This window comes from Felis catus, chromosome F2, assembly GCF_018350175.1.
Source record: "Felis catus isolate Fca126 chromosome F2, F.catus_Fca126_mat1.0, whole genome shotgun sequence".
NCBI classification, from domain to species: Eukaryota; Metazoa; Chordata; class Mammalia; order Carnivora; family Felidae; genus Felis; species Felis catus.
The window spans coordinates 42,093,034-42,120,755 of record NC_058385.1 but is presented as its reverse complement, the minus strand read 5'-3'; positions in this window follow the sequence as shown (position 1 = coordinate 42,120,755).

Here is a 27,722-nt window from a genome sequence, read left to right as displayed (position 1 = left end):
CAGAACCTGGCTCTTCAAAGATATTTCCTGTGTGTTGTATGTGCCCTTACATTTTGGCTGAAGCGTATTTGCCCTAATTTGAGTCATCTGTAATGGCTTTCTTTGTCTACTGACAGCAAGATTAGGTGCCTGTGTTGTTAGTGGGCCAGCCTGGGACCACCTTATGCTGAGTTGGGCCAGAGCATGTGTTTGCCAGAGATGTAGTAGCACAGAACTGCAGGGTGCTTTCCCTGTGATTTCCCTGAGAAGTTTCCTTGGTGCAGTAAGACCAAATGTCTGTCCCTAGACAAGTGCCTGGCCCACATTCATATTGGTATGTGGTTTTATTCCCCTCTCCCCAGGGCAAGATTCACTTTGGGATGGTGTTGACCTCTACCCAGGCTGCCTGCATACTGTCTTGCTTGTGGAGCCACTTTAGATTGCCTCCTAGTGAGGTCACGCAGAACGGGGTGAAGTCTGTGGGAGAATGCAGGGGCTAGACATGCTGTTAACAAGCTATGAGGAAAGTTTTTGTGCTGTGCTAGTTCCCACAGGCATCCATGTATCTAGGCTAGGGGAGGCAAATGGCACCAATCAACTCTTTTGTTCTGGGAGAAGTCTTAACTTTTTATCTTGGCAAGCTGATTGCTTAACATTTACCAGTACACTAGTATATGGTTCTTCAAATTACGAGCTGGTGGGGTATTATATTAATAAATTTGGAAAATTCTAAGCTATTATTATCTCTTCAAGCATTTCCTCTTCTCTATTCTCTCTTCTTATTCTATCTTCTGTATCTTTCAAACTTTTTCATTTTTCCCATCTCTGTGTCTCTCCTCTGCTGCATTCTAAGTAATTTTCTCAGTTCTGTCTTCCAACTCACTTATCCTTCAGTTGTACATAATATGGTATTTAACTCATCCATGGGTATATCAATGACCTGTCTAGATTTCTAGACGCTCCATATGTTCTTCAAATCTCTCTCTTCACAGTGTGTTCTCTTCTTATGATTTCCAGTTCTTGCTTTTATCACTTTAACCATTTGAAGCATATTTATAGTCTTTTTTTCAGATTGGTCTATTACCTCAAGTTCATGAAAACAGTTTTCCTATTTATAGTTTCTGCTGACTCTGTCACATGATAGAGTATTTCCCTATGGAATTTATAAATTTTAACTGCTTCTCTTCATTTTTTCCTCTACCCCCAGAATACCTATGCACCCTCAGGTGCAAACATCTTGCTACAGGATCATTTTATTTTTACATTTGGTCTGCAATTACTTTTGATGCTAGTTTCCCAATTGGACATCCCCAACATTAAATCGGTCAATTTCAACTTCACATGATTTTTGATGGCCAAAGGCTTTAATTCCGCTCATATTTTCCCATCCAGAGTTTCAAAAGTAACACATTTTCTAAACACATTACCTGAATCAGTGAATAGATTTTTACTATACTAGTCTTCTTTTATTACAAGACCAGCCTTTTCTTTCCAGGATCCCAGCTTTAAGGATGAGTGTCTGTTCCAGCTTCATGCCTCACTCAGCCTTGAGGCTGTATTTTCCATATTTACATGGGCATTAGAATCTCAGCCTCTAATCCTCTTATCCACTCTAATATCTTTCCAAACCATCACAGCATCTGCTCAAAAGTTTACTGCTCAAACCTAAAGCTGCTTTTATTTCTGCATGTTATCATACCAAAAATGGTATTTTTTCAAATGCATTTATATATTTAGATTTTATTCTTATACACTGCATTTAGCATGGCTATGGTTTTGTAACTGTGAAATTGAAGGGTGTGTGCAGTTTATGCCAATGCAGCTGACCTCGTTGCCAGAACCAGAACACATTCATTTTTTATAAAAAGTATTTCTTTTAACCTATATGTGTACACAGAAGTCTAGAACAATGCTCACCTAATGGTAATGACTTATTTCCAGAGGTTTAGACTCATGGAGTATTTTTAAACTTTCTTTGTATATGTGTAAATTGTTTGAATATTTCAGTAATTACCCAGTCTCACTTTTAACTGAAAAAAAAAAGTAGTTATAGAATAATGTTAGTGTCTTCCATGTCTTTTGTACAGAGATCAATCTCCTTAGCAAGGACTTATTCAAGGACTTTCACGATCTGAATTCATCCTGCCTGTCTACACCCATTTCTCAATTGTCTCCCCATATTCCCTACCCTCTGGCTCATTGGACAACCTGACACTTCCCACACATATCTCTTTTGTCACACTTCATGATTTCACTGAGGCTCCTCTCTAAGTAGAAATCTTAGCATTTCCTCATATTCTCAGCAGGTCCCAGTATTACTTAACCTTCAAGACCACTTCTTTCTTAAAACCTCTTCATAACCCTTTACTTCCTCTGTTAGTCAGTCTCCCCCTGGCCTTAATATACAACATTTTCCATACTGAATCACATTTATTTATCTGTCTGTTACCCCCTTTAGAGAAGGGCAAGGACTATGTCTAATATTTTTATGCCTCATTTCTTCAGTGAATGAGTTCATGAATAAATAAATGAATGTTCACAACTTGCTGGGTTGAAAGAAGGCTTCTTGAGGATTTCTCTCTGGGTGGGCTACAGGTTCATTTGAGATGCCAGATAATTTTTAGTCTCTCTTATGTCCTCTGGGTGTTAGTCAGTTGGGATGTTCCAATAGCCCTGGGTAGCGGTGGAGAAGCCCATAGATTAAGAATAACCAATGGTATTCTGTAATGCCTTATACATGGCCTGCCTTAGTTGCCATAGCACTTTCACAAACAACATTTCATCTATTTAAGTAAATGGTATCCAGTTTGTAAATAACAAACCTGATGTTTACAGCATTGGTTGCTTGAACAAAAATGCAGGGAAACAACTGTGATATAGGACGTCTGTTGCCCAGTGCAGTGATTTGTATTCTCTTTTGCCATCAAGCTCTAAATTCTGTAGGTATTCCTGGGCCCACTGTAGGAGTTACAATGCCAGCTATGACACTGTGATGGCAAAAAAGGCCAGGCTTGGGTCTACACTACAATATCAGCTTTCCCCCTTGAATTGCTGGATGCCTTCATGTCATCCTCTGGCCTCCTGCTTTTTCATGGGCAGCTTCAATTCCTTCATTTCCAAAATGAACAGGTAATTACCTCTAATATCCTTACTCTTGGTTGTTTAGTGAGCCTGAGTCTCTGAAAATTTGCAGAAGGAACCGTGCCTAATTCAAGTCCTAGACTTCTTTCTAGCCACCTTTTCTAGACTTTTTCTGACCTAGGCTTAGCACCTGTACCTGGTATTCTGCCATCTAAAAATCTGAATCTTTTGATCCAACCACATTCATACTCTGTTCCTGTTACCATGCTTCCTTTTTGACCTTAGAATGTGCCTTCTTTTTAGAGGCCAAAGGAAGCAGTTATGTAACTGAGAACAGCTATACTTAACCAAAAATTGCAATAGCAATTTAAGACAGCCCACAAAAAAATAAAACTAAATCTACCAAGTATGGTGTATAAACCTAACACAGACATGGCCTGCCTGCTTTCTATCTCCCCTGCCTCCTTACACACCAGTTCTTTCGTTAAAGCTTTATTATTTCATTACTTGGCACATTTTCAACAAAGGCAAAATGATGGACTCCAATTGTCCAACTGAAAAAGGGACTTTTACTGAGATTTTTTTTCCTTGTTTCACTTTCATCCTATTTTAACACCTTGTAGGTCATTATGCAGGGTAGAAAGTGAGCCTTTTTTCTTAAGGAATCATAAGACAGTTAATTTTACAGAACAGAAAGCTATACCCTGAATGCGGTAGAGGAACTAACATCCGTCACTTAAAATTACTTGCAATGCTTCCATTAATGTAAAATAAATGTGTTAAATCAAAAAGCTACTAAAACAAAAGGCAAAACAGGGAGACAAAATCCACATTCATTTATTTGCAATCTTCATCCAGGATGAACTGGAGCTGCCTGGCTTCAATTCTGAATAATTGTTTTATAATTGTATCTGATATGAGAAAAAAATAGCGGAGCTCTTTCTTCAGTCAAAAAACTAAAATATGTACCCACTATCAAAGCAGAGAGTGAGACAGAACTAAGCATAGCCATACTGAAAGTTCATACAGCTGACAAATAAAAAACTCACCAGGGCTGACTAGTTGGAGTTGACCTATAAATATGGCATGAATACAAAGAAGGAAAGTTGAGTAAAACTGCTCAGTTTGTTTTACTTTTCTGGTGAAATGACCATTTGTTTCCAAATAGTCCCAAAGCTCATGTCTTTAACGGCCATTACTCCACTGTACTGGCATGCTGCTGAGGGCTCTGCTTATTCCCTAATTATTGAAAAAGAGCTGCTGGAATTCATTAAGAAATTATAAGTAATATCCCAAGGACCTCCAAAACCAAGTTTGGCAACATCCTTAAATCTTGCATCAATGGAAGACTCCCTTGGTTGGCTCTGAAAGAGATTAGAATTTGACAATACTGGAACCACCTAAGCCAAAGATGAGACAGCCAGTTATTTTCCAGTAATTGTCATTCCCATTGCTTATTTTTAAAGTCCTTCAAATAGGCACATAAGAACAAATCAAATAATTTTTAATAATAAATGCTAATCTACAAATCTACAATTTAAACTATAAATTATGTGCAATTAATTAATATGATGGAAGTAAGCCACTTGGAAGTAGAAAAATCATGCCCTCTATTTTGAATTGTTGTAGAGAGTAAAATGTGTAAAATGTTAGGGAAGTCCTATTTAAGACTCAGAGATTCTTAATTTTTGTCACTATTAATGTAACTACCTACTAATCCAAGTCAAATCCTAGATCAGTAAGTATTGTTACAGCAAACATTTCACTCTGGAAAAATTATTTCTTGGCACTGGCTAAAGCCCAGCAAAATTCAATGTCAAATTTCAGTGGAATTCTACTTCAAATACTTCTAAAGTTGATTATAATGGACTTTGACATCATTGTATCCCATTTTCCATCCTTAAGGGTTTTTTTCAAGCAATATAAAGAGCTGTTTTTCTTATATAATTTTTTCTATCATTTACTGAGTCTTTGACATGCCTCAGACATGACTACTTTATGTATATCACCTTATTTAATTATCACAACAACGCTTTCAACAGAAACTAATATTATTCCTGAGTATACAGAGATACATTCAAAAAAAATTGAGATGTGGGGAAATTAAACGTTTTGCCCTCAGCCACACAGAAAGTAAATGGTGGAATCCACATTTGATCTCAGAGAATCTGATTCAAAGCCCACACTTCTCATATATTTGTTACCCAGCCTCTTCCTCCACTTCATACACGGTTTTATTCTATCCCAGCATCTTGAAGCAGTTTCAATTTTACTGTTATCTAAGATTGTAACCCACAATTTACATCTATGATAAGCTTCCTTCCCTATACCATAATCAGCCTCATCAATACACAAGTGGGAAGCATACACACACACACACACACACACACACACACACACACACACACACACACACACCTACAGAGAGGTAAATGTGGATTCAAAGTTAAAATAGACACTTTGCATCTCTTCTTGTGGTTGTGACCTCCTGCTTCCTCACCACCTCCAAATCTAGAGCATCTTTCAAAGTCCAGAACTAAGTCCCAACTCTTCAGAGAAGCTTCCTTCCCACTAGTGGCTCCTTCCTTCTACCCTACTTCACAATTTCCCCCAAATGACAACACTGTACAGTCTCCTTCCCTTGTTCACTCAGTGCTCTAATAAGTGCTAGAAATATAAAGATGGATAAGACCAGGCTATCATCCTCAGGGAACTGGGCTATCATCCTCAGGGTACAGTCTGTTTATGTTTTTGATTTTTTTTTAGAGAGAGCGTGAGAGTAAGGGAGAGGGGCAGAAGGCAGGGGTGGGGAGAGAGACAGAGAGAGACAGAGAGAAAGAGAGAGACAGAGAGAAAGAGAGAGAGAGAGAGACAAAGACAGAGACAGAGTCTTAAGCAGGCTCCATGCTCAGTGTAGAACCCGACATGGGGCTTGATCCCATGACCATGGTATCATGACCTGAGCTGAAATTAAGAGTCAGATGCTCAACTGACTGAGCCACCCAGGCACCCCCTCAGGATATAGTCTTAAGAGAGAGAAGTAAAACAAGGATGACTAAAGAACTGCTCACTGAATATTGTTGGTTCATAGAAGACAGACATCCAAATAAATCTGAGGAATCAAAGAAAACTTCCCAGGAAGCTGAGATTTACCTTTCTTTCCCTGAGTTATATCTAAAGAAACTTTGGAAACTAGATAAGAAAGAATGCCCCGAGCACAGGGGACAACTAAGGATCCAAGGGAATGTGTTCTAGGAGACTACAATGCCAAATGGGAACTTCTGAAAGCAAGGATCGTATTTCCTTTTATTTGTATTCCCATGGTGCATACCTGTCAATGTATAATGGATTATCAATAAATAACTGCTTATTTGACTAGAATAAATATAAGCAGAAAGGGATCATGATGTTCTCTCATCCTAATACTTAGATTAGTAAGAACAGGGCTGCAATAATCAGCTGGTGGTTGGATGAGAGCCACCATTTATAAGAATCTGGACAGTGGGGCACTTGGGTGGCTCAGTCGGTTGAGTGTCCAACTTCGGCTCAGGTCATGATCTCGCGGTCTTTGAGTTTGAGCCCCACGACGGGCTCTGTGCTGACAGCTTGGAGCCTGGAGCCTGCTTCAGAGTCTGTGTCTCCCTCTCTCTCTCTGCCCCTCCCCTACTCACGCTCTGTCTCTATCTCTCAGAAATAAATAAATGTAAAAAAAAATAATTAAAAAAAAAAGAATCTGGACAGTTCATGTGGCACAATGGAAATATAGGATCTGGAGTAAGACCAAGCTGGGTTTGAAGCCCAGTCTTGTGACCACATAAACATCACTTTGCTTTTGAGCCTCAAATTTTTCATCTGAAGACAGAGCTAATAGTACCTACCTCACAGGGATATTTTGTAGTTTAAATGAGATAAGAAAAGTAAAGCCCATGAAAGCTGTTAATATTAAGTAACCCATAAATCATAGATATAATTAGAGTCAGAGGAGGATCTTTGAATTCAAAATTAAGGAACAGAAGGGTATTATGAGAACTGTCATGGGCCAAACTGATATCTATTTTGTACCTAATGAAGAAAAAGGGGTTTGAGAATTACTGAACCTTGTTCTTGTTAGCACATGAGGCTCAAACTAGTTGGCTGGCTTAGTTACCAAACCTGCCACCCCCTACAACTAGTATTTGTTGCTGACCCTACCCCTTTGGTTGTAAGGTGTACTGAGAAGGTCAAGTGTTCAAAGCAGCCACCATTGATGTTTCTTCCATAATCAAACAAATTAGAAAGTCTTAACTAAAACTGGCTATTTCCTTAAAATTCTTAGAGGAAGTATAATGCCAAAAAAAAGCAGAATCTAACTGACCAGGCCTATATGGTAACAGTATTTAAGTGTGGGAAAGGGCTACTAGTGAAAAAGCAAGTCCACCAATGATGCTCACATGATGCTCAATGATGGTGGTCAGTCAAGAACCAGGGGTTTGCTTGGGCAGAGCACATTTGTTCAGAAACCTGCAGATGGCATGTATATTTTTCAGTCAGTAATGCCCATTCCATCAGGTGTGGGTCTGTCTCAAATTAGCCAGATATAGTAAGTGTCAGGAAGAATTCCATATGAGCTGTCCCAAAACAAAATCCTCTCACTTAACTACTTTTTTCTTCATAAGAGGCCTTGCACTTAATGAAGTTAAAATGGAGCAGGGATACGCGACTTCTACCCTTCCAGTGTCATCCCTGCTCAAACTTTGGTTTCAGGTAACTCTTTCCATTACCTGTCTTACCTCTGTGCTTGTCTGTCTTGCTGTAATTCCAGATAAACAGACTTCCATTCTCTACTTTAATCTTTGAGTTATACTGTGTTCACTAAACCAAAATGCCTTTCTCATCTAAAGCTGCTAACTTTGTTTTACCTAATCCAGACCAAGACACCTACATCATGAAAGTTTCCCACATTTAACCATCCCATCACCCACCAGAACAATCCCAGTCCAGCCTCCACACTCTGGGAGTTAAGTCATCTGGTTACATTTCGGTTGATGATATGTGTCTGTTTGTCTCCTCTAATGGCTTGTAAGGCCTTGGGGGTCGAGCTCATGTCTAATCTTTGCTGCATACATCTGTACACTACTGAATACATCATTACTGTACATTACTCTAATCCAATGGGGACTCAATAAAAACTTGTTGACTGACTGATTTAGCACGGGGATGATTATTACGTAAGCCACTTTGGTAAATAAATTTCAAATAATGACTAGCTCATACAAATGTTTTACTAGCTCACCCTCCCCGTGGAATTAATATAAAGAATGAAAATCAGCAGTCATTTCTACTTGCCCAACATTAAATGTTAACTCATCCCAAGAGAGTAGCTGTTTTCAAGCCTAATTTCAAGTCAAAATGTCTAAAATGGTTGTCATTCTTGGTGACATGCTGGGAAGATTCAAGAACTAAGGTATCAAATCCAGTCACTTCCACAGGTTATTAACCCCAACCCTAACCATCATTCTTTCTAGCATATTACTAATAATAATTCTAGCAGTTCATATGAGTTCATGTTTATTCAATAAAAGGAACTTACTTCCAATGACATTCTGACAAAAAACCTGATAGGTATTACCTTATAATTTTACATATTATTGGAATAAAATTAATTAGAAACCTTGGTTTGATTTATAGTATTATTTAATGATTCAATTAATCCAATATAAAGGAGTGTAGCCATGAAAATAATCATCTACTTACTTATATATTGGAGGCAAAAAAAACAATGAGAAATAAATTTTTATAATAAATTTAACACAGTGTTTCTCTTCCTTCCCTTTTGGCTATCCCTTCATGGAAGCCTGAGGGAAAGGGGACAGGGCAATTTTACATGTATTCTCTGTCTAGGTTATTTTAGCCTTCTGATGTGAGATGGGACAGAGGACAACTAACATAGCTCAGAGTTCAAAGGCAACAACTAACAGATAAGAATCAATTCCAGTTTTATAGCAGACACAATTTTCTTACATAGACCAATGATTTTAACAGTTATTTTCAAGATTAATTTATTTTAGTTCTTATTTGTATGTGATTTAAACATGTTTAAATCATCAGTTTGTATTATAAAATTTAATTATCAAGTTAAAGTGTTTTAAAAGTGCTGAAGTACATGATAAACTGCTACACCACTAATTATATTTAGCTCATTTTGGAATGTCATGAGAAAATGATTAGCCTATCTTCTGCATGCTGTCAAAGTATTAACCTGCTTGTGGTGCTCTGATATCCGTTCAACAAATAAGAGATTCAGCCATGGAGCACCTAGGTGGCTCAGTCAGTTAAGTGGCTGACTTCAGCTCATGTCATGATCTCGTGGTTCACAGGTTTCAGCCCCACATCCAGCTCTGTGCGGACAGCTCAGAGCCTGGAGCCTACATCAGATTCTGTCTGTCTGTCTGTCTGTCTGTCTCTCTCTCTCTCTCTCTCTCTGCCCGTCTCTCTCTCTCTCTCTCTCTCTCTCTCTCTCTCTCTCTCTCTCTCTCAGTCTCTATCTCTCTCTTAGTCTCTCTCTCAAAAATAAACATTAAAAAATACATATTTAAAGAAAAAGTTTCAGCCACATAAAACAACTGCAACATATCAGAACCCCAGAAGGGTTCTTCAAGTTGGGTGCAGCCTGACTCATAGTGATAGCTTCTCTGAAGTTACAGCCTCTAAGAAGCAATAACTGTCATTTGGGGGCCTTCAGGTGAAAATGCACAACAGAGCCAAGAGAGCTAGAACATACAATCCACACAGCAAAAGAAATGCTTGAGGGCTTCAGGGCAATGAAGTGAGTATTTTAAAGTATATTTGACTTTAAATCTGGTCTCTTTACTTTGTCCCCTTATTTCTGGGGTAAATATCAGCAAATACGAGAGGGTCTTCAAATTTGAGCCACAAAGAGATGAACTTGACATTCAACACATCAGACTTTCACGCTCTCCATATCTATATCTGTATCGATATCTATATCTAGACATAGATATCGATACAGATATATATAGATATATAGAAATAATTAGACTCTGGATAAAAGACCCTAGACTCTGGATAAAAAATCCATGACAGAACAAAGAAAGACCATGATCTAATATCAGAATAAAGTTAACAAATGTCATTAAATGAGATGATTGGTAATGAGTGAAGGTCATGCCCAGTTTATTTTCAGAGCTGACAGATCAAAGTTGATCCTTCATTAGGGATAAAGACTGAATACAGTTAGTATGGCCTTGGAAAATCCTTTCACATAATACAAGTTCTCTCTGGGGTCTCTTCTTCCTAAGGCACCTGAATGGTCAGAACAAGTGTCAGGGAGTCAAGGAAGAATGGGAAAAAAAAAAAAAAAAAAGTAAAGGGTACATCTCAATTTAAATGACCTTTCTGAAATCCAGGCTTAAATAATGTGGGAATGCAGTTATAACAGATTATGACACACTATACCCACAAATATCGTATGGTACATGGATACACAGAAAGATAAATAAGATTATGTCATAATGGTGGACTCACAACGTCAGAGGTGTTAAGGGGTCATTATGCCTGACCACCCACCTGATTCAGGAATTCTCTTCCCTGCCAGATCGTCATCTAGGCCATGGTAGAAAGCCTCCATTAATGACGACTTCTCCAGTTCTACTGAAGCAAGACATAACTCTAACAGAAGGTTCTATGACTAGAAGTCTGGTTTCATCCATCCTGTCCTATTGCTACCCCTGAAGACAAAACAGAACCAACTAAATCCTTCTACCACCTAACATTCCTCACCTATTTGAAGATGGTTCTCTCATCTCCAACATCATCACCTCCAAGTCTTCTCAATCCCTTCAAGTATTTTTCATGGGATATTCTCAATGTATTTTTTTTTTTACTCTCAATATTCTGATAATATGGTCTAGTTACAATTCAATTTGTCTATGCCCCTCTAAAAATATACACCTGAATACAGAATTCCAGAGGCAAAGTTGACCATCATCTGTCTAGTTCTACATGCTATTCTTTCTTTAATTCAACCAAGATGTCATTGGCACTATTGGTAACTGCAGTATTCCCCATTTATCCATGGGGTACATGTTCAAAGACCCCCACTGGATACCTAAACACTGCAGTTAGTACCAAACCCTATATATATATACTGTCTTACCTACATACATGTACCTGTGATAAAGTTTAATTTATAAGAAAGGCACAGTAAGAGATCAACAATAAAATAACAATTGTATTAATACACTAATAGAACGTATGTGAATGTGATCACTTTCTCAAAACATCTTATTGTACTTACTTACCCTTCTTGTGATGATGTGAGATAAAATACCTACATGATGAGATGAAGTGATATGAATAATGTAGGCACTGTGACGTAGTGTTAGGCTACTACAGACCTTCTAACAATTTGTCAGGAGGAAGACCAACTGCTTCTGGACCACAGTTGACCACAGGGAACTGAAACTGTGGAAAGTAAAACCGTGGAAAAGGGGAAACTACTGTACTATCATTTGAGCAACACTTTTCCAGTCTACAATAACTGATACCTAATTAGCACTTTATGCTTTAGATAAAGGTGAAAGCACCTTTATATCTCATTTAAACCTGTAAGAAATCTGTAATGAAGGCATTGTTTTCGCCATTTTCAGATGAAGAAACTATGATTTCTTGATCAGGTCAATTTTTCCTGGACCCCATAAATAAGCTACAAAGCTAGGACCCAAACCCAGGTCCTCTGACTATAAATCATGTGCCTTTGTGACTATATCACTCTACTTTAGACTCTTTGATGATGCTTCAGTGATATAATGATAGATTATCATCAAAGGCATAACCTCCAAAAATTAGTTTCCTGTTCTGCCAATGTAAGAATCATATCCTAGGCTAAAACGAGGGCAGCATGACAGGCTGAGTCACGCTGCCTCTTTTTCAAAATGGTCACAAACCATCCTTTTAATTATTCACTTTAGATTCTTGCCCATATTTGACTTCAAACTCACTGACCTATTGTTTGTGGTCTGATTTTTTTAAATTTTTTATGTTTATTTTTGAGAGAGAGAGAGAGACAGAGAAACAGAGCATGAGTGGGGAAGGGGCAGAGAGAGAGAGGGAGACACAGAATCTGAAGGAGGATCCAGGCTCTGAGCTGTCAGCTCAGAGCCCAATGTGGGGCTCAAACCCACGAACCATGAGATCGTGACCTGAGCCGAAGTCAGATGCTTAACCACCTGAGCCAACCAGGTGCCCCCGATTCTTTAATTTTTTTAAAGTCAAGACTACATTTTCAGTATTCCAACCTTCTGAAACCTTCCCTGCATTCCAAAATTGCCAAATGATCACCAACTCTTACTCAAGTTCTTTTTAAATTCAGATCTCATTATGTGATGTATTTGCTATTAAAGTTTTAAAATATCCTTAAAAGTAATTACTTGCTCCATGCCTCCATCAAAGACATTATTTAAAATTATTTTTAAAAACTTTGAAAAGTCTAGGCTGAGAATACAGTCCTGGGACTTCTGTGACTTTTCCCCAACTCAAGAGCAGGGCAGGACTCCCTAGGGAGTATATCAGAATCCACATGGCAGGAAGCTAGAGAATGTGTAGAGGTGAAAAAGCATTTTACATATAATATAATTTTATATTGAAAAAATATTGCCTTCCTATTACAAACTGCAGGAACTTCAAGAGTCTTCAAGTTTACTAATTAGGACCAAGGATTTTGAAAATTTAAGACATCTTGCCTGAATTAATAATATTCTATTAGTCATGATCCTTGAATATTACTGGGCAGCTAGCTATAAATCCGGTTTATAATTTTTTTCCTTGTTGATGGGATTTCACTAGAGACTTTCCCGCATGTTTTACTCAAGTCAAGGTAACTCTGTTTATTGCCTTTCTCTGATTTCCACTCCTTCGAACACTTTCTTCATTTGGTTTCCAGGAAACCATAACCATTTGGGTTTTCCTCTCACACTTCCGGCTACTCCTTCCCCAGTTCCTCTTCATTTCCTTGACATCTGATTTTCAAGTATCCCATAACTCAGTCCTTGGATCTCATCTCTTTTCTAACCACATCTACTCGTAGATGATCTCCTCCAGACTCATGGCTTAGGTAGCATCAGCATGCTATTGCCTGCAGCCCAACTCTCCCCCTGAACACTGGGTCTGAATATCTGTCCACTTGACATTTCCATTTGAATGTCTAATAAGATTTCCAAATTTAATGTGTCAAATACAGAGTTACTGATAACTGTCCTACTACCGCTATCACCATAAACTAGTTCTTCCTGCAGCCTTCCCAACTCAAGACATGAAAACACATTCTTCAAGAAATGAAAACTCCATTCTTCCATTTCCTCGGGCTAAAAATCCAATATTTAAAAATCAGAATTCGGCTCACTTATATCCATTCCTTAAATAGCCCTAACAGCAATTTGCTCAGCAATATCACTCCCTCGTTTTTGAGGGATTCTGAGACACACTGGCTGAAATTCCTGAACTAATTTAGAACATACAAGCCTTGCCTTCCTCTACTTGGACTTCAGTTTCCTCTTAATATTTTTTCTACCCAAAGATCATTCCACTCCATGAAATAGACAAAAACAAAATAACAGTTAAGCTTTCCTTTGTTTCTCATTCATCTGTCCACATACGCCACTCACTACAAGCAGCAGGCCTGCCCTTGTTGGATTTGGACGTGTCCTTATACAAGTACATGGTAGATCATGAGATGAGTCTCCTGTCCATATATAAACACATGGCAGATGGTCAGGTGAGTCACTTCCACCAACAATCCTTTGCTGAGGTCAGGCAGTGCTAGTCATTCTAGCTTAGTCTCTCATGTCAGCAGTCTTTAGGTTTTCTTGCTCACATCTCATAAAATAATTTCAAAAAACTAAGCATCCCTTCACATGGGGTGTTATTGAAATCTAAAATTTTCATCATACATTTGAAAATGTATTTGCAATAATAAGTAGAAAATCTTAAATATGTTATAAGCTGAAATATGATAAAGATTGAATGTTTGATATCAGAGTAAATAGTTCCTTATACTATGTGATAAAATAGGCTTTTATTACATTATGCAATAACGTGCCAAATCCAAAAGAAGTCATGCATAACTTATCTGTGGGTGTCAGCAAACATATCTTGAAAAATTTAACAGTCCCAGAAAACATCCCATTTAAAAGATTAAATATACCTTTAGAAGATTCAGAATTACTAATCTACAGCATTTTGAGTGTTCTGAATTCAGAACACCCCAATACAGATCCAGCTCTACCCTAAACAGAAATATGTATAAAACAGCAAGACAAAAAGCCCCACCAAACTGAGACAATTTGATTAATCTTTAAAGGAGTCTCCTCCAAAATAAAATTTTCTAATTATTGCTTTGGCCACAAAGAGTCTTATACCCTGGTACAATCCACCACAATAAGATTCTACTGAGAGATAAATCTGAGAGATAAATTCTACTGAGAGATAAATCTCAGGGACTTTGAAAAAAAAAAAAGCATTGTAAGGATTGAAAATTGACCTCCTTAAAACCGTGTGCACACATATACCCTTTGGAAAGTCAACATATACCCCTAGGTATACACACAAGTTTGAAGGCTGCTGCCTTAGTTCTTAAACTAAGGAATGCCCAGGCCCACAGTCCCTCATCATCCCACCCCATTACTTAGACATGGTCTTCTCAGTCTAACAAGAGTGCAGGCCTTATGGGGACAGCCTCTCTTACACAGAATGTTGAGAGTTCTTCAGAATGAAGTAAAAGAAGACCAATTTTAAAGGCCAACAGAGTTCAAGCATTCCAAATCATTTACTTAGGAGAGAGATTTGGTGACCTTATGACCTAAAGAGTTTGGATTGCAAATATTCTGGCCCACCTGTACCCGTGAAAAATTTTGGACTTTTCCTAAAGGTGACCCAACTTTCAATTGAGTAACACCTGTTCTCCTAGGACAGCCTAGAGTTTTTATATGTTCAGATGAGGAAGAAAAGTAACTTCTAGAATGTTCTCTTGGGAGGTCTAACATCATAGGACAACAGACTCCTTTGTACAATTTTACTTGCCCTAGGTGTGTGTATTATTCTGTGTGTTGTGTCTCTGTGTGAGAAAGAGAAAGGATGAGAATGAATAAGCTCAAAGGAGACTTCTATGGTGACTTTGGAGGTGATGGTGTGCTAAGAAAAAGTTACCACCTGGCTTTACAATAAGACAGAAAAAGAATAAGAGACGTCACTATAAAGAGAAATGACACAAGCAGAAAATGTGAAGTGAGGTTTACATTAGGCCATATTTGCAGCTTCTTTTAAAGTTTACTGTAAAATGCAAACTTCTATAGACAATGTAAGAATTATCCCTTCAAACCAAAAGCACCCCTTAGGGAATCAGAAGTCAAACCATTGGATTAAGGATACAATATGAATGCAAAGAAGCAAAACAAAGATGTCACATTTTCATGAAAACTTGATTAGATGGGTGCAAAAACATTGTGAGTATCTAGGTGGACTCCCTGGCATTAAGTTCCAAACCTACCGCTTTGCAAATAGTCATACAGAACTGGAGGAATGAAATAAAAAGGATAATCACAGTCCTTTCCTAAATCATCTTCTACAGAAGCTACTATTGTCTAGCAAGGCCAGTGAAGAGCCAAGCTTCCCAGAAGCATCACCACTTACACATCCAACATATGAAACTCGACACATTTTTCATAAAATATGAATCCTAAAAGGGACTAGAATAAAGCAGAGAAAATCCAGCTTACGATATGTGTGCTAGTGTTTAGGTTACTTTCTCTGAATCTCAGCTTCCTCATCCATCAAATGTTATTGCTTATTTCAAAGGTTGGTATGATGACTAGTTCCATTTACTCCACATAAAGCGCTTAGTGCAGAGTGAATGGCATGGGTTAAGCATTCAATAAGTGGAAGCTACTGTCGTTATTCAGGAGACTTAATTTCAAATCCTATCTCTCCTACAAAGAAGCTGTGTAACTTTGACCCATTTAACTTCTCTTGAGCCTCCAACATATACCCTTTAATATTCCAAAGGATTGCCATGAAGGTGAATGACACCTGAGAAAGACCTTAGCACACAGCCAGGCATATAGCAGCCATGCATGTCCTAAGATCATTTTTAGTGCTTTTGCTTCAATTTGACCATTTCTTGTTTATAAACAGACAACGTTCAACAATAACATGACAGGTGGTAAGCAAAGATCCCTTCACTTAATACAAAAAGCATGAGCTTTAAAAGACATTTGAACTCCACCTAAATTTAAAACTTACATTCTTTGTATGATACCCATTCAGAAAGTGAAAAGGCAACCCACAGGCTGAAACAAAACATTTGCAATACATGTATCTGATAAAGGGCTTGTATCCAGAATACATTTTTTATTTTTTAAGTTTATTTATTTGAGAGAGAGAGAGAGAGAGAGAGAGAGAGAGAGAGAGAATCCCAAGCAGCACAGAGCCCATCACAGGCTCAAACCCACAAACCATGAGGTCATGACCTGAGCCAAAACCAAGAGTTAGATGCTTAAGTGACTGAGCCACCCAGGCACCCCCCAGAATACATTTTAAAAAATAAAATTCTTTCAACTAAGTAATAAAGAAAAGCCAATAAAAAAATGGGCAAAATAAATTTGAATACTTTACAAAACAAAATATGAAGATGGAACAAGCACATAGAAGAAAGTTCAGCATCCATAGTCATTAGGGAAATGCAAACTAAAGGGAAATGCAAACAATAAGACACCGTTATACCACCAGAACAGTAAAATTCTAGAAGAGGGACATTACCAAGATTGTGGAGCAGCTGAAACTCTCATTCACTGCTGTCAGGAATGCAAAAGGATGGAGCCACTGGAACACAATTTGGAGCTTCTTCTAAAGTAAAGCATACACTTATCTGATCTAGCAATGCTACCCTTAAGTATTTATCCAAAGAATTTTTTTGTATTTGTGTACAAATGTTTTTAGAGCTTTTATTCATAATAACCACAGCTTTGCATGGTTTCTAATGCAAATGTCCATCAAAGGCTAAGCAGATAAGCAGGTTGTGGTCCATCAATACAATGAAATACCATTCAGCAACAAAAAAACTATTGACACATACACCCAAAATGGATGAATGGATGAATCACCAAAACATTAAAGTGACCCAAAAAAAGCCAGACATAAAAACAATACTGTATGATTTCATTCATAAAAAAAATTCTAGGAGAGGGGTGCCTGGGTGGCGCAGTCGGTTAAGCGTCCGACTTCAGCCAGGTCACGATCTCGCGGTCCGTGAGTTCGAGCCCCGCGTCAGGCTCTGGGCTGATGGCTCAGAGCCTGGAGCCTGTTTCCGATTCTGTGTCTCCCTCTCTCTCTGCCCCTCCCCCGTTCATGCTCTGTCTCTCTCTGTCCCAAAAATAAATAAACGTTGAAAAAAAAAATTTTTTTTTTAAAAAAAAGAAAAAAAATTCTAGGAGAGATTAATCTAGTCTATGATGATAGAAAGTGGGTCAGTTACCTGGGACCTGGAATAGGAGGGCGTGAGGAAAATCTTGGGGATGAAAGAAAGGCTCTATACCTTGATTGTGAGCGAGCACATTTGTCAAAACTCATCAAACTGTGCTGTAAAATGGATGTATTCTACTTGTATGTACATTACACATCAACAAAGTTGAATTTTAAAAGTTCACATGCCCTTATCCAAGATGCCAAAATCCAAAAGCTCAGAAGTCAAAGTTTTAAGTGCAACATCTGACCTAGGCTAACTCAAAGCTATTCATAGTCTATATTTATCCTATTGAGTGATAATATGTTTGCATTAAACTGCAAGTAATCAGAGTGCTTCCTCAGATCTTGCAAAGGGTATGCATATTATACAGTATATACATTAAATTGTCTTTGTAAAATCTGCAATATTCTGAATTCAGAAATGGGCCTTTCCTCGGGGTTTTGGATGAAGAATTGTAGATTGCTTTTCTTGTCCCAGGAAAAAGATGAAGAAAGTGAGAAAGAAAAAGGACAGAAGGATGAAAGAAAGGAAGGAAAAGGAAGGAATGTTTTCCTGGTGCCAGGGCAAACCCTTTATAACCAATCTTCCTGCCAAAGTGTTTTCATCTTTGCCCTTAATGCAGAAGTAGTACCTGCTCTGGTGTCTGGTGGCAGGCATGAGATGACTCCCCCAACCCTCTCCTCACGCCTGAGTCACTACAATTTATCTGATTGATTAGGTTTCCTTAAAAGATTCTGAGCACTCCCTTTTTAGAATGCGGTTCCAAGAGCAAGCACTGCTGGGCCCCTTTATCATTCCCATCTTAGAATTAAGAACCTAAGGGAGAAAACTGGGAGGAAAAAAGATGAAAGAAAAACTATTTTGAGAATTTGCCAAATGGCGAACTTTTTCACACCCCTCTCCCCCCAGCCTTTCCACAGAGGGTTGGTTTGAATCTAAACACTTCAAAGCTCTTTTGATATCTGTTTTCTCCTCCTCCATATAGCCCCCACCACAGAGAAATGGAGAAAAGATCCATATTTCGTTGTGGGGCCTTGGAATTAATTTAAAGCAAATATTTCCCCTAAAATGTTTCAATCCACAAAATGAGATTGTTTTTCAAGCTTTCATTTTACTTATTCTGTTTCCAACATGTTCTAGTGGCAGCCTCATGTGTAAACTATTGTGAACATATTAAATTAGAAACACATTTTTTATTGTTATCTTTACCTCTCCAACTTTTAGTCTTCCCTAAAATATCTTGTGACCTCTGTGGTACCACAACCCTGTCACATAAATTTTATGTCCCTTCCTCCTTAATTAGCCATGGTTACAGAGCAGCAATTATGTGGTACAGAATAGGGAAATCTCAGTATTTCCTCTGAGAAAGGGTTAAATAGACAAATATTTGGATCCGATTCCCCTAACACCTTTGAATTAATTGGATTTGAGGCTAAAAATAAATTACTTAATAGGTTAAAGTGAGGTAATGTTGAAAAAACTGTGTGAAAGGAACTACAAAAAATAAAAGAGCTTCACCATGAATAGTTAAGAGCACCTTGCAAAGGGAGGAGAAAACAGGTGGTTTCTCAACTTGATGAACACACTTCAGGATGTTTGCCATGTTAGCCCTGACACACTGACTGAAGATGTTGTTAATACTATCATCCCTTAGGGTAAGGGGTAAGCATATTTATACAACAGAAAAGGAAAATGTTCCTTCTCTTGGGGAATTTGACAGCCTCTTTAGCATTCTACTCTAAATCTAGAGTTGCTTTCTTCCTGGGAGATGAACTGAGCAAATAAAGGTGCATACTGGGGCAGGAAGGAGATGGATGATTTAGGGAAATCAGTTTAAGGAAAAACTGCATCTTCTATCTCCCTCTTGGAGATTCACTACATTATTAGCATGTCAGAGACTCTGAAAAGTCCTTCAATAAAGAAACTTATTTATATCTATTTAAAGCATAATTTCCCAAATGTACTTGACCATGAAACTCTTTGTATATCCACTAATAGCTTGCAGAACTAGGGTTCCTTAGAACACATCTGAGGAAACTGATCTAGGACTATTGTTTTCTCATGTTTTGGTGTTAATGTTCCACCCACGAAAATAAATCTCCTGGATTTGGTCCACAAGTTTAAAGTCTTAGGAGAGGGTATAGGAGTTTGCTCTTCTAGTTCTCGTGGTGTTTTGGAAGGGCAATCCTCCCCTTAGCACTCTTGAAGCATGTTGGTGGTGGCTGATCTTGGCTACATCTCAACACAAGCATCAATACTGGTCTATGACAAATCTCTTCTCAACCTGGGCCACCACACCTGGAGTTGCTACAGAATATGGAAGAGGTGTTATGTGTGTAGACTCTGGTGTTAAACTGACTGACTTCAAAAGCTCTGCTCTGTGTTGATCATCTATGTGCCTCAGTTTCCTCACCTGTATAATGGGTGACAACATAAGTCTCTACCTTATGAGGCTACTGTGAGAATAAAATGAGTTAATATAGAATTTTAGAATAGCTACTGGCACATAATTTGTAGAAAGATGAAAGAACACAACAAGAAATAAGGGAGAGGCTGAGAGACAGAGAGGAAGAAAGAAAAAGGAAAAGAATCACAGACGATGTTTGGAGTTCTGGACATCCAGGGAACAAACACGGAAGGACCAAAGTCATGGAGAGAAATGGAACAGCTCTTTAATAGTAGCAGGGCAAGCCCACGATTCTTAGCGCGAGGTTCTCTGCCAAGCTGAGCTGGAATCTATACTTGAACACCAAAAAGGGCCGCCTCCTTCCTTTCTCACAGACCTAAAATAACTTTGTCTATAAAGCAGATATGCCTATCCTACCAGCTGAAGCACAGACACAGAGAGAGAGAGGACTTAGCCAGACCATGGAGGGAGCCAAGCCCAATCAGTCCTACCCACCTGTGGAGGACAGAAGAAAAATACCTCATAAATATGAAAGAGATGCCACACAGATGCAAGACAAAGTAGGCTAAGTATGTACCCTGTCTCCAGGACTCCAGTTTAGGATCCACGCTATGGGATATGGACCATAAAGAAAAAGTAATACCTTGCACACTAAATCTGTGAGCAATTAATCAGAATAATACAAAGATATTCACCAACTTATCAATATTTACAGAAAATGTATTTCTATAAGTTACCTTTTAAAATTTGGAATGTCCCCAAATCCCCAATAGCAGCATAGCTATACCAAAATTCCTGTCTTGGAAGTGTAAAAAACAACTCACATGGATTTAGCTGTGTTGGGCATCCCTCACCAGGTAAAATGTAGGTCAGGAGTACCAGGGCAGCTGAGTCTCTGGGGCAGGAGGTATGGCTCCACTCAACGCTGGGAGGAGTCCTGCCCATGCTGTGGCACTCCTCCTGAAGGACATGTATGAAGAGCAGTGGGCAAGGCTAGACCTTCTGTCACTGCAGCCACAACAGGGGCTGGAGCAAAGCCCTCGCTCACCAGAAAATGAGGAAAGACAACCACCCTTGTCACACTCAGACCCCAGGTTCTCAGTCTGCTAGACCTGGGTCATATATTCTGTAACTCTCAGTTTAAAATCCTAGGAGTGGCTCTGGCATGGATCATCTAGTGGATCTGACTCAGTCACCTCCCCTCAAATGACACCCACGTGCCTTACCCCAGCCCTTCTCGAGGATTTCAAGGTTATTTACCTTTCTGTCAGAATGGACACTTAGAGATTCTATAGTGATACCTCCTCCTATACTGTCAAGCAGCTGGAGTTGCTCTCGCTAAAAAAAGGGGAAACCAAAAGTAGTATCTGAGAGGCTCCCTCTCCCCATTCCAGTGTACTATCCTATTATAAAAGGTTTTGAGCCCTTCCTCTTTCTCATTACACAGACAAGTAATTTTGATAGGGTAATCAATCTCAGATCATCTGTCTGACAAACATAATTGCCTCCTGTTGGCAGGTACAATGCCTTACTCATCAATATATCTTCAGCCCATAGCACAGTGACATTTAGATGCTATATAAACATCTTGAGGGGTGCCTGGGTGGCTCAGTCGGTTAAGCATCTGACTTCGGCTCAGGTCATGATCTCGCGGTCCATGAGTTCGAGCCCCGCGTCAGGCTCTGTGCTGACAGCTCAGAGCCTGGAGCCTGTTTCAGATTCTGTGTCTCCCTCTCTCTCTGACCCTCCCCCGTTCATGCTCCGTCTGTGTCTCAAAAATAAATAAACATTAAAAAAAAATCTAAACATCTTGAAAATGAGTGAATGTTATTTCTTCTGACACATTTTTTATTCAGTTCCTGTAAGAATGAGCATAAACTTCTTTGCCTAAACCTTTATACTTCTCTTGCCTAGGTTCATGAAGAGTCTCCTCTGCACATCTAAGATTGGATTTGTCTTCTGAATCCTACTTCATTAAGTTAGCATGTTAGCTACTGACTCCAGCCTCTTCCTTAACCACCATCTCCAATTCCTCAATCTGTTCTATAGTCTCAAATAAGACTTCTCAATAAGTCTCAAGTCTGTCCACTTCTTTTCATCTGCTCTACCATTGCCATAGTCCAAATCACCTTCATTTATCTCCTGGGGCCCTGCAAAAACCTCTTAACTAGACTCCCTGCCTCCAGTGTTACGATCTTGTTCAAGTATAAATCTGGCCATGTCACTCCTATGCTTAAAATAGTCTAATAAGAGAAAGATATTGAGGGCTCTGGAAACATGGTAACCTGAGTAAAATGTCCATCTCAGCATTCCCAGAACTACTTGCTTCTCCAACAGCAGGCAGGTGCTGAGACTTGTGAGAGCTTGAACCCCAAAAAGTCCCTTCAGACAGAGCTGCTGTAGGATTCCCTTCCTATTTGATTGGACAGTCCACAGCAGAACAGGGTGGGTGGCTTGAACCTATGGGTATAGAGGAAGAGCTTTTCAGTCAGGGATTTGTGGAGTCCAAATACATCCGGCATTTCCTCAAAGGTGACTTCATGTGCTTGTGCTAAGTCTTTCAGACCCTTCCAAGGTCAAGATAAGGAAAAAAGGTATATAAACCTTCCCTTCTCCTGAGCTGAGTGAGTAAAGGGAGACCACAGGAATTTCTTTCAGGTCTCTCATCAGAATGCGGACATCTGCCTTTATACTACAACTTATAGGACCATAAATTCATTGGCTTTTCACCTCCTATAGGATTCCCACCATTCAGGACACTTCAACAACCAGGCCTGAGTCCTAAAGAGCTGATAGAGAAAACTTAAAACCCATCTGAGAGGCCCTAGCAACCAGAGAGAAAGATCAGGTAATCAAAATGAATTCTCAGTGAAATAGAACTGCTGGAGAAAACAGATGAAAACTTGAATGGAAAATAAAATTAAAGAAGTTTAAAGAGACTTTACTAACATAAGTATAAGATCCCTCATTGGAAAATTTTATTAGTTGAATTAAAGGAGAAGATGAGCATTAGGACTCTAATCAGTGCTCTGAAACTAAATGCAACAAACACTTAGAAATACTGAACAAAAATGTAAAGTAATTAAAGTATCCAATAAAAAAAAGAGAAACTGGAAACATCAGCCAGAGTTAATACGAAGTTAATATGTGTTTCTGTAAGAGGAAAAGGAACTGATGGAGGAAAGGCAATCATTCAATAAAGAATAGGAAAAGATTTCCCTAAACTGTAGAAAGATCCAATTCCTCAGATTAGAAGAGTATATATGGAGTTTCAAGGCTGGACTGACAAGAAGAATCATGGATAAGCAGGTCAAAATTCTTGAACTTTAAGGAGAAAGTAAAAATCTCAAGCATGAAAACCATTTAAAACCAACCTACCTGCTACTAGGAGGAAAAAAAATCTAACTTCTCACCCAGAACCTAGGAAGCTAGAAGTTAGAGAAAAGGATCTACAGACAACTGAATGGAAGGACTAGGAATGAAGAATTTCATACCCAGTCAAGATACATTCCCTTCTCAGATGGTTGAAAAATACTAAAAACAGGAAAAGACCCAAAAAGATACATTACTCAAGTTCCCCATATGAGAAAAAAATTCACACTCTAATAAATTAATCAAAGACTTTAAGATGGGAGAAGATAAAAACAAAAACTATTGGGGCACTGGGGTGACTCAGTTGGTTAAGCACCCAGATCTTGATTTCAGTTCAGATTATGACCTCACGGTTCACCAGTGCAGAGCCTACTTGGGATTCTCTCTGCCCTTCTTCTGCTTGTGCTCTTTTAAAATAAATAAACATTTAAAATTTTTTTAAATTATTAAACAATGATCCCTGATGTGTGTGCATGTGTATAAACTTGTATCTTAATGAAAATGCATATCTCTTTGTCTAATATATAGTGTACAATTTGTTATAAATAAGGATCATTGAAATAGAAGAGATACTTAAGAAGCACTATCTCAACAAAACGTAGAAGTTGAAGGTAGAGGGTGGAAAGAGGAGAAAAGCAAAAGTACTCTCAAAGGGGTAGAAAAAAGACAGAAGTTAAGCATAAAAGTTTTCTACAGAAAAAAAGCTGAATTAATAGACTGTGGCAGTCATGGAGGTCTTACATCTTTAAGAGAAAACCTCCATGAGGAATGTAATTTGCTGACAGCCTCAAAGGGCTGAGAAAGAAGGGACTTAAAAATCAATACCTTTATTCTAGAATAAGCTCTTAGGAATTAAATGGGGGAAAGATTTAAGAACAAAAGCTATGAAACACAAATAAATTTAACAAAAAGTATGTAAGAACTATATGAAGAAAACTAGAAATATTATTAAAACAAACAAGATAACCACTCCCTTGGATGGTAAGACCTATTACCATTACATGTCAATCTTTCCAAAATAAGTTTGTGGAAAGCAATCTTACAACATATGTTAAAATAAACAGTATCCTTTGACTCAGTAATTCTAGTCCTGGGAAATAAAAGCACTAATACCTAAGGACAGATGCACAAGTATACTTACTGCAGCATCAGTTACAGTTGCAAAAAGCTCCATAAACAAAATGAGTGTTCATAAATGGGAAACTAGCTAAACACATTGTGATACATCTACACAATAAAACAGTATATGGCTACCTAAAAAAAATGAAACAGAGCTATGCCAGGTGACTTGGAGGGAGTTCTACAGTATTGAGAAAAGCAAAATGTAGGAAAACATGAAGATAGTGCCATCTCGATAAAAAAAAAAAAAATCCACACCACCCAAAACTGTGTGTATATGTGTATAAAGTAGATGTTTGGATTTCCTTTATTTTGAAATACCTATTTCTTTCCCCACACTGTAACATCTCTGAGAGGAGTTTGTACCTTCTAGTCACCAAATGCCATATGGTAGTCGTTACAGCATCCTCCTTGCCCTCACATGGGCATCAAAACACGTCTGCCCACATGCAGTGGGTGCTGGGGGTTCAAGGAACAGCCCCCAAAACAACTGCACTGCTGCAGGCCATGCTGCGTCACTAAGGCTCTTGGCACAGACGATGGCAGTGCGTGGAACAGCACGGACCACGATGTCTAGGAAATGAGAAGGAATTCCAAAGAGCCAAATTTTAACATGAAATTCCAGGGATATCTTGCCCCATTTATTCCACTTACAGTTTTCTTCTCATGCGTGCAAAAGAGTGACGTCTAAAGAGAGCTAAAAGAACTAATTCAGTAAGTTTAAAATAAAAATTACAAGGGTTAAGAAAGCACTGTGGCATGGTTTAACCGACAGCATTGGTTTCTATACATAACAAAGTAATTGTGGGTCTTACACTAACAGCATTTTAAGTGAAATAGGTGGTATAGATATACGCACATCACTATCTGTATAAGATTGTGTGAGGAAAGAGAAAGTTATGGATGAAATGATCCAGGATACAGACTGCCACAACAAAGTACCACAGACTGAGGGGGGGGGGGGTTAAATAACGGTTAAATAACAGAAACTTATCTTCCCACAGTTCTGGAGGCTAGGAGTCCAAGAGCAAGGTGTCAGCAGGGTCTGTTTCTCCTGCAGCCTCTCCTTGGCTTCTAGAAGGCCTCCTTCTCACGGTGTCCTCACACGGCTTTTCTTCTGTGTGCGTATCCTTGGTGTGTCACCCCTTCCAATAAGGACACAATTCCTACTAGATCAGGGCCCTACCATTATGATAATTTAACCTTAATTATCTCTTTAAAGGCCGTGTCTCCAAATACATTCCTATTCCAAGGTACTGGGGATTGGGGCTTTAACATCTGAACTTGAGGGGGACACAATTCAGTCCATAACAAAAAGCTCCTCGAGGAGACTTGGGAAGACAGAAGAAAGACCAAGCCAAAAAGGAAAAGAAAAAAAGACTATACTTAAAAAAAAAAAAAAGAAAGAAAAGGCATATATTCATAGCCACTCACATAAAATCACACATATGTGTACATAAATATATAAAGATACCAAATGATTTTTAAAACATATTCAATGGTTTCTCATTGTCCCTAGGATCAAGTCCAAACTGCAACACAGCTTATAGTCCTTCTAGAGGGGAATTTGTCTCCCTCCCCCATCTGTTCGGTGTCCTGCTCCCTGCACTTCTCTCTGCACCAGAAGCCTCAGGCTTTGTCCACTTCCTCAGGCACTCCCTGCTTTGGTTCAAGGTCCCTTCTCAGAAAACTCTTCTCCAAATCACCCATTTTTGCTCCCTTCAGTATCCAAGTCTCAGCTGGGTTTTACTTCCCTGGAGAGGCCTTTGTTCCACCCCACTGCAGGTTTCTCCTGGTTAGTCAAACTCCCAACAGAATCCTGTGGATTCTTGTTTAAAATGCAGAAAGCCTTGTTTTGACTTCACAGCTGCTGAGTAAGACTACTGTTGGGGGGAGGGGGGAGGGGGTAAGGATTCTTCCGCACCCTAAAGTGCTGGAATCTATGCCATGAACAAGTTAAAACCCCTTGCTGTACTCTCCCATAACACTTTGAACTTCCTCCTTCAAGATCCATCTCAAATGTGACTGTTTATTTAATGCAGGAGTTGGCAAACGTTTTCTGTATGGTCCCAGGTAAAATTTATTTTAAGCTTTGCATGCCAAGAAGTAAAATCAAGGATTCTGTGTAGATAACCTATATGACAAAATAGAAAACAAATGTCCACAAACTTTTTAACAACATTTTTTAACAAAATTTGAAATACAAGAAAATATAATTTTTCTTATAATACAAGTCTACAAATGAGAAGAATGGAATTTTTTGTTGGAATAATATTTTGCTTACTTAGGTCAAAGTTAATGTTTTCTAAAATTATAGTAGAAACATAACCTCAACCTTCTGTAAAACTTTCTCTTCCTTCTCTGGAGCACAGTATTTGAGTGGTCATAAATCAATATCACCTTGAAAAAAAAAGTGACACAAGGTACTGCTATGGATCATCACACATGTGTACACACAATTTTTTTTAATACCAAAAAATCTACTCAAATCAGCTTGTAGAATTTCACCGCTCCTTTACTTGTATGCTTTCTTTGCTCTGCCAGTCAATTCACTTCCCTATCTTTCACTGGGTAAGACAAAAGCAATTTCCTCTAGTGAATATATTTTAAAGTCAGTTTTCCAGGTAAAAATGGGCACTTTTCAGAGTTAGAACTTGAAGCTAAATACAAAAGATGACTGACTACATGTCCAAAGGAAAATACAGAAAGTCATTCTAGGTCCTGACATGTCAAGGTAAGAAAAGTGTGTGTTGGCCCTCCAAAATTTTACATGATTTTTCTTTGACTATCTTCCTGACTTTCCACAAATAGAGAGGTACGGTAATATCAGAAATGCATTAGAAGAAAACACGATTTCAGAGAGTAAGATAAATTTTCCTAATCATGTGGTTCAACATTCAGAAGCTTCACCAAAAACAAAAACAACATAAAAGTGTAAGAATCTGGATAGTAAAGAAAAAATACACCACTATAATAGGCAACTAAAAAGACAAATGACAATCTATAGGGCTTTTTGGAAATATATATTAATGTTTTTTAAAAAGACATGACAAACTAGGAAAAATATTTGTAATTTATATATAAAGAGCCTCTAAAAATGGAGAAGAAAAATTTTGTTTAGAAAATTTCACTCAAGATACAAGTGGACAGTTCACAGAAAGATAAATTCAAATTACTCTCAATTATATGAAAACATGCTTAACCTCTTTTATAATAAGAGAAATGCAAATTAAAACTACAGTTACATAC